Consider the following 7,488-nt stretch of genomic DNA (forward strand, 5'->3'; position numbering starts at 1 on the left):
AACATTTTACAGAGTGTGTGAGTACTCTCTAAGTAGACTCTAAATGGACTATTTTTATTTAATATTTTGGGTCAGTACTTGCTTAAAACAAGAAAACTTTTCCCATCTGGCAATCCATATCTTTTAATAGAAAATTATACACACACGGCTGGGCGCGGTGGCTCAAGCCTGTAATCCCAGCACTTTGGGAGGCTGAGACGGGCGGATCACGAGGTCAGGAGATCAAGACCATCCTGGCTAACATGGTGAAACCCCGTCTCTACTAAAAAATACAAAAAACTAGCCGGGCGAGGTGGCAGGCGCCTGTAGTCCCAGCTACTCGGGAGGCTGAGGCGGGAGAATGGCGTGAACCCGGGAGGCAGAGCTTGCAGTGAGCTGAGATCCGGCCACTGCACTCCAGCCTGGGCGACAGAGCGAGACTCCGTCTCAAAAAAAAAAAAAAGAAAGAAAGAAAATTATACACACACACACACACATTTATTTGATTTTAACCAATTTCCCTGAATTTCCAATTCAATGTTTGATCCAGTTACATGTGGGATTATATAAATAATAATACATAATGCAATATGTTTAGTTAATTGTATTTTATAGCCCAAATTAAGGAAAATTTAATGCAAATTTGTGCATTATCATAGGCTTTGCCTTGTGCATAGTTGTGCTCAACAAATATTTAGTAACTGACTGAATCATAAAATAACAGTGTACAGTGCTAGAGGAAAAAATGGAGACTTTTGAACAAACTCCTCTGTCTTAGATACATTTTTTCTTAAAACCAAGCAGTTGTAAATTCAGAAGTATCTTTATCAGTTGAATTTCTGATCTGAAGAACATATGTATCCAACCTAAGAAAATCAAGAAAAAGTTATGAATAACTACAATAAGAAATGTGAACAGATTTAAACTGAAAAGGGCTGAGAAAATGAATCATATCAGCTTAAATTTCTCTTTTTCTTTACAATGCCATGTGGGGTAACAGAGGGAAGAGGAGAGACTGAGCTGTGTGGAAACTGTTTTGGTGAAAGCCTTGCTGTCCACTGCAGACCTGCCCTACTAGGATGATGTGAGAGTGTAGACCTAGGAGACAACACTGGTTGGAGAGTCAGCGTGTTATTCTATTTCAAATTATGTCACCCTGAGCCCAACTTTACCATTTACATAAAGTGGATAGGATTCGCTATTTGTTTTTTTACAGAGTATTTTAAGAGAGTTTTTTTCACAACCTTGATAAAAAAAAGATTTTAAAATATTTATAATTGTCTTAACATTCGTCATTGACAAAATGCAGGTAATTCTGTTTGCCAGCAATATATAACATGTTCAGAAGATCAGATGATAGTCTTGACTTTGATGGAAATAAAAGATTCTCTTATGTTCATAAGCAAAAAAATTTGGTGCTAAATATTTTGATAGCTGGAGGAGTTCTCTCTATACTATTACTGTACAAAACCTTTATGACATTTGAGTAGAGATTTTTTGTTTGCAATTTATTCAACCAATTTAATTAATAGACACTTTTCGTGAATCTAATGTATGTTATACATTAGGCTAGAGATACTGGAGATACAAAGAAATATAAATTCAGACTTTAACTGAAGGCATTATAGTCAAGTTGAGGTGAGAAACAGTTGGGAAGAGAGAAATAGACAATTATTGTATCATCCATAAATGGCATGATAAATACTGCACGAGATGGGAGATGGAAGATAAAAGCTTGTAAAAAGTGCATCCATCCTTGACTGTGAGGCGTGGTAGTTAGAGAAATCTTCCTAGAAAAAGTGGTACCTGAGTTGTGTTGTTAACTATCATCGCCTTTACAGGTATTTCTTGAAATTCATAAATTACATTTTAAGTTAACTCTGCCCTCCTTCCTTCCTCCTCCAGTTCTGTTAGGATATGAGATACTAGAGGTCTGGGGCAATGAATGGCAAAAATTGCTAACATTAGTTCTTCCTTATTAGACCTCCACTCATTTTCAAATGGATCCATTGATGCCTGAACAAAATACATATTTCCCAGGCTCCCCGTACCTAGATGTGAGCCCTAGGATTGCATTCTGCTAAATGAGAACAGATAAATGTATGGCAGGTTATGGAAAATTTCCTTAAATGGTTGGCAAATAACTTGATCCTGCTTCCTTCCTTCTTCCTTAACTGCTGCTTGGAATGTGTATAGGAAGTGTATAGCTCTGTCTTGGACGATGAAGACAAGGTCCACACCCTAGGAATGGCAGAGCAGACACCTGGATACAGCCTGGGTCCCTAAGGACTTCAGGCAGCAGAGCCAACATAACTGCTCTGGACTGCTTCCTCCAGACTTATAAATTAAAGACAAATAAAATTCTATCTTGATTAAGCTAATGCTATTTGTGGGGCAGTCACCACTCTCAGTGAAACTTAATCTTATCTGATATATCTATCTTGTTCACCAGGACTTAGCACAATTGCTGGTACATGTCAGGTGTTCAATAATCTTTTTTGAATGAATGAATGAATGAATGAATCCCCACACACGCATTCAAAATCACATACATAAAAGCGGCCACATTTCTCAGTAAGTCTTACATAAACCAGATTTTCTCATTACTTACCTTGTTTCCTGAGAGAGAGGCAAACACAGAAGCTGCTTTAACTCATTCTGGTAGACTCTCAACTTCTTTGATATCTGAATTTGAACTATAACAGTCAAAAGTTAGTTGACCTTCCAAATGTTCCTACTACTTTACTCTCTTTATAGACTACCCATTACAAATATATTATTGCAATCAGAAAGCAGACTTGACAGAAAACTTGAACCAAAATAGGTACCTTTGCCAACTATGCACTGACAGACATATGTTGTGATTAAATTCTGTCTACTCAGCTTTCAGTGAGAGTCTCAGAATATCAACAATGCCAATATTAACAAAATTCTCCCAAACACATACTCTGTAGAAAAGTACTATTAATAATAATAATGATTGGCCAGGTACGGTGGCTCACGCCTGTAATCCCAGCACTTTGGGAGGCCAAAGCGGGTGGATCACGAGGTCAGGAGTTCAAGACCAGCCTGGCCAAGATGGTGAAACCCCATCTCTACTAAAAATACAAAAATTAGCCAGGTGCAGTGGCAGGCGCCTGTAATCCCAGCTATTCAGGAGGCTGAGGCAGGAGAATTGCTTGAACCTGGGCGGCAGAGGTTGCAGTAAGCCAAGATCATACCACTGCACTCCAGCCTGGGTGATCAAGTGAGACTCTGTCTCAAATAATAATAATAGTGATGATGATGATTAGGAATAAGACAAAATTGTCAAGAAGATTTAAATCATGTGGTTTTTTTCTCTATATAATGAAGTCTAAAGAGTAAACAACAACAACAACAAAAACATTAAAAGCCTCCCAAATTGTTTCAATCCATTAGTTGGCCATGAGTTTTTATTAAACATTTCAAGATGCAGCCAAGATCATTAGATAGAAAGATCTAAGCTTCATGCAACTTTGGTGCAGAATATTTTCACTTTGTGTGTCTGTAAAATGTCAGCATCTTTATCCTCCACGTTTCATTATGTGTGTTGAAACAGATAACATCTTAAAAAGCTTGACCTGCTCAGATAGAAATGTTTTAAAATAGGCCAGGTATGGTGGTTCACACCTGTAATCCTAGCACTTTGGGAGGCTGAGGCAGGCGGATCACCTGAGGTCGGGAGTTCAAGACTAGCTTGACCAACATGGTAAAACCTTGTCTCCACTAAAAATACAAAAATTAGCTGGGTGTGATGGAGAGCGCCTGTAATCCCCAGCTACTTGGGACGCTGAGGCAGGGAGAATTGCTTGAACCCGGGAGGCGGAGGTTACAGTGAGCCATTGCACTCCAGCTTGGGCAGCAAGAGCAAGACTCCGACAAGAAAGAGGAAGGAAGGAAGGAAGGAAGGAAGGAAGGAAGGAAGGAAGGGAGGGAGGGAGGGAGGGAGGGAGGGAGGGAGGGAGGAAGGAAGGGAGATGTTTTAAAATAAAGATAGCATTTTTCTAGGTAGACAAGACTAGATAATTGAGATTAGTAGTAATTTACATGCAGTTCCCATCTCTGGGCAGCTTGCTGTGTTTTTTTTCCTCTATAGTTCATTACTTATTTTCAACATGATTACTCAAGAATAAACTTGGAGCAGCATTTATTTCGTTCTTAAATGTTGTATATGAGAACTGTCCCCGATGAAATTATACTTAATTTGGGGATGGAAATGAGTTGCTTTTACAAACAGTTAAACAAAATAGAAAGGAACCACATTGTACTAAGATTCTAATTATCTATGACTTGCTTAGGAGCTCAAAATGATCTTTCAAAGTCTTTCTTTTTTTCTGCTCAATACCTTCATTATAGGAAACTGTAATGGATAAATCTTTCTTTTCACACCAGAAGAATTTGTCATCAAAAGGAACTTTCTCTTTTCCAGTCCCTTCATACTTAAAGATTAATGGTTGCAGTGCTGCAGAAGTAAGTATAATCCAATGCAATTATGAAGCAGAATTAGAAGGAACGGCTGAAGGAGACCACTTGATAGAGATGGGTTAAAGAAAAGGGCTGAGTATTTCACAGAATGAAGAATCTTCATCAAGCAATTAGAATGGCTCTCAAACTTGTTCCAAGACGTTTATGTACCCAAATTGTACCTCTTGGGTTGAATTCAGGAGAAACTCATAGAATCAAATTGCTGTGGTGTGAATTGGCCTCATTTTCTCTACTGTCTTGCTTTACGGTTAAGGAAGTAGAGGCAGCATCAGTTACATAATTTGCAGTGCACACTGCAATATGAAAACGCTGGGCTTCCTGCTCAAAAATTATTCAGCATTTCAAGAAGGCAACAGCAGAGCAGTAAATCAATCACAGGTCCCTCTGAGTACAGAGCCCTCTGTGACTGTTCGGGTTGAATGCCCATGAAACCAGTTCTGAGAAGAGGTCAGATGGGTTAAATTATTTGCCCTTAGTGATACAATGGCTTAGCAGCAGAGCTAGCCTCCTGATTCCTTGTTTAGTTTTTCTTTTTTTTTTCCTCTGCATTCTATTATTTCCCCATATCCACTTCATGTTTAGCTTAGAAGAATGTTTATTATTCATTCATTCTCTTTAATAAATATTTCTTGAACATGGACTATGTGGCAGACACTATTAGGAATTAGGGAAACAGTCATGAGATACAATTCCTTAAGTACTGGGTGTAGAAAAAGAACTTGAGGGGGAAATGTACCCATTTTTATAGAGGTTGTGGGGAAGGTGGAACTCTCATATCCTACTAATGGGAGTTAAAATAGATATTAATTTTCTGGAAGGCAACTTGACCATATGAGGCAAATGTCTAAAAATGTGTATACCCATTGGCCCAGAAATAATGCTTCCTGGAATTTATCCTAAGGAAATCATAAGAGATGTGGGCAAAGTGATATGTGAAGAGTTGTTCATCATAGTACTTTTTTTTCCCTTATAAATGCCCAGGAATTTGAGTTTTGTTAGGCACATTTTGGTATAACTAGGCTGTTAAACAATGCATGGCATTAAAAGCGTGGTTTTAGAAGACCGCAAACCTGGGAAAAGGTTCACAATGTATAATTAGTGAAAAAGAAAGACTTAAAATAATATGGATAACATGATACCTATTTTTGGGGACAGGTTAGAAAATACGTTTGTAACAAGGAAAGCAGAGGAGGACATGTATCCAACTGTAAGCAGTGATTATTATTATTATTATTATCTCTGAGATGGAGTCTTGCTTTGTCGCCCAGGCTGGAGTGCAGTGGTGCGATCTCAGCTCACTGCAACCTCTGCCTCCCAGGTTCAAGGATTCCTCTGTCTCAGCCTCCCGAGTAGCTGGGACTACAGGTACATGCCACCACACCTGGCTAATTTTTGTATTTTTAGTAGAGACGAGGTTTTGCCATGTTGGCCAGGCTGGTCTCAAACTCCTGTCCTCAAGTGATCTGGCTGCCTTGGTTTCCTAAAGTGCTGGGATTACAGGCGTGAGCCACCACATCTGACCAGTGATTAGCTTCTTGTAATAGTCTTTCTCTTTGTACTTACTTGTATTTTTCAATATTTCCTTATTGAGCATATTTTCTTTTTAAAATTTTAAGTTCTATCTGTATCAAACTATGAAAATCTGTGTTGTCTCAAATGTCTAGAGAGGAAGGCCAGCAATTCTACATTTCACCATTGGAAAAAATTAGTGCTTAAGTTTCACATGTAAAAGCTCATGGTAGACTTAACTAAATATCCATCATGAACAAATGAATTAAAATATTCCCCATATAGTGGAAAGAGTCCTTACCAGTCATATAATCTAATCTTCCAACTAAAGTATAATTTGGCTCTACAATATACTTGATAAGTGATCTAAGCTTACTAGATTTAGAGATAGATTCTTTTTATTCATGAAAAACTGGATCTTAGCTAAATTATAACCAATAGAAGCCAATTTGGAATCAGAGCATCAATATTCGGTAACTACACTGGTCATTTAGGTGTAATGGTGCATGGTAAAGGCAACAGTGGGTTTTAGTGAATAGATGCTCTTTGAAAAATCATTCTTAAATTGAACAATTGCCTTTTGGCCACTGTATTTGCTCTTTACTATGTCCAGCTTCATCATTCACCAGAGGCTTTATTTTTATTTTTTTATTATTTAATTAAGTTAATGAATTTATTTTATTTCAGACAGCATCTCCCTCTGTCACCCAGGCTAGATTATGGTGATGCAATCACAGCTCACTATGGCCTCAAACCTCCTGGGCTCAGGTGATCCTCCTGCCTTAGCCTCCTGAGTAGCAGGGACTATTGGTGCATCCCTCCACATCTGGTTAATTTTATTTGTAAAGATGGGGTCTCATTTTGTTGCCCAGGCTGTTCTCAAACTCCTGGGCTCAAGTGATCCCCCTCTCCTCAACCTCCCAAAGTGTTGGGATTACAGGCGTGAGCCACCATGCCTAGACAAGAATCTATTTTGAAATACATGGTGACATAGTTTGGATGTGTGTCCCCTCCATATCTCATGTTGAAATGTGATCCCTAGGCCGGGCGCAGTGGCTCAAGCCTGTAATCCCAGCACTTTGGGAGGCCGAGATGGGTGGATCATGAGGTCAGGAGATCGAGACCATCCTGGCTAACACGGTGAAACCCCATCTCTACTAAAAAATACAGAAAACTAGCCACGTGAGGTGGCAGGCGCCTGTAGTCCCAGCTACTCAGGAGGCTGAGGCAGGAGAATGGTGTAAACCTGGGAGGTGGAGCTTGCAGTGAGCTGAGATCCGGCCACTGCACTCCAGCCTGGGTGACAGAGCAAGACTCTGTCTCAAAAAAAAAAAAAAAAAGAAAGAAATGTGATCCCCTAGTGACAGATGCTTGAGTCATGGGGGCTGATTCCTCATGAATGATTTAGTGTTGTCCGCTTCCTAATGAGTGAATTCTCCCTCTATTTGTTTATGTGAGATGTGGTTGTTTTAAAGAGCCTGGCATCTCTCTTGC

This window comes from Trachypithecus francoisi, unplaced genomic scaffold (assembly GCF_009764315.1).
Source record: "Trachypithecus francoisi isolate TF-2019V2 unplaced genomic scaffold, Tfra_2.0 Lachesis_group11, whole genome shotgun sequence".
Classification (NCBI taxonomy): domain Eukaryota; kingdom Metazoa; phylum Chordata; class Mammalia; order Primates; family Cercopithecidae; genus Trachypithecus; species Trachypithecus francoisi.